The sequence below is a fragment of the Schistocerca gregaria genome, chromosome 10, assembly GCF_023897955.1.
Source record: "Schistocerca gregaria isolate iqSchGreg1 chromosome 10, iqSchGreg1.2, whole genome shotgun sequence".
Classification (NCBI taxonomy): Eukaryota; Metazoa; Arthropoda; class Insecta; order Orthoptera; family Acrididae; genus Schistocerca; species Schistocerca gregaria.
In genome coordinates this window covers 23,219,385-23,220,674 of record NC_064929.1, presented here as the reverse complement: position 1 = coordinate 23,220,674, position 1,290 = coordinate 23,219,385, and the positions used below count along the sequence as shown (strand labels likewise).

The following is a 1,290-nucleotide window of genomic DNA, read 5'->3' as shown; positions in this document are numbered from 1 at the left end:
ATTCTGTATCGAATCGTAGTTGGCCACAATGAAAGTGGCACGTATAACGTCGAAAATAGAATTCGGACACCGCTCTGAGTAAGACCAACGTGTTGTCCACCCTCTAGACTTCAATGAGGTTAAGCCGCGATACCTAAGACAGATCTGCACTCGATGACACCTCGATAACAGCCGGTCCCCACACTTACATCTTGCTCTCCTTACGTCAGTATACATCATATCAGTCTGTGACGCTGGCTTTGCAACATCTTGCGTGCCTTTAGGTTCGCCGCGACCAACACTTACCATGCACTGACCACAAAAAATTGAGGCGCCGCGGCTTGAACCCTGGACCTTTCACATGCCAAGCGAACGCTCTACCAACTGAGCTACGCCCCATGCACGAGCAAACGGCGCTATTCCCCATTCTTTGCGACTCAGATGCGAACGGACACGATGGTTGTTGGTTTGTAGCGGTGAAGGGAGCAGAGTACAAAGGCGCGGACCCGTTCATATACACAAAAGTTCCAAGTAGTTTCGATGCTCTGGTATTACAAATGCAAATTCCGTCTGTTTTTAACGTCTTAAATTGAAAGAGCCGTCACAAATTGCTCCGTTTTCACTCCTTGACGACAATCATACAGCACCTGAGGTAACAAACACATCTCGAGCCCCATTGTGCACTCCATTATTTATGCCAACTCAGTGCCTCGCTCTTTACTACTGTGTACCAATCTTGTCGTCCAACTGCAAAACACTGGGCCACAACAAGTTTCCGCGTCTCCATTTCACTGCGCATACTACGAAACGCTCCCCAAACTTGGCACTCACCCTCGCAGCCGACTTTCCACGACGCTCACGCTAGTGACAGCATTATTTATAGTTCGACGTCACGCCAAAGCGAATGAGCACATTTCGCCTACGGCTTAGGCCGCCCTCCTAGTGTAGCTGCTCGGTGTCTGTAGGCAGCGAGGGTCTGCAAGCTTCCTGTGTTCGCACCTATGTCACCTGTGCTTGCTTGTCAGAGACAGACTATCGCAAAACATACAACTCACTCCATGAATTGATTGCTACGGCATCTGTTATCAGCAGTCACAACTAGCAACACCAGTAGCAGCTGACTGCACGCAAAGAATAGGAATGTGCAGTGGGATTTACGTGAACTCAGCGCAAGGCAGATCTTTTTGACATAGGCTTGAGAATTTTACGGGAACACTTGTAGTGTTTCTAAATTAAGTGTAGGCGTGGGAGGAGGGTGCTTCCTGCGCACTAATAACAGCACGCTTGTCAATTGTGGATGCTAATCATTCG

At 48.8% G+C, this 1,290-nt stretch overlaps 1 non-coding gene across 1 annotated transcript; it reads right to left on the bottom strand.

Moving 5' to 3' along the window:
* Positions 1-305: 305 nt before the first annotated feature.
* Trnaa-ggc (transfer RNA alanine (anticodon GGC)) lies at positions 306-378 on the bottom strand. The gene has a single exon. It is a non-coding gene; the product is annotated as a tRNA-Ala (tRNA).
* Positions 379-1,290: the final 912 nt, after the last annotated feature.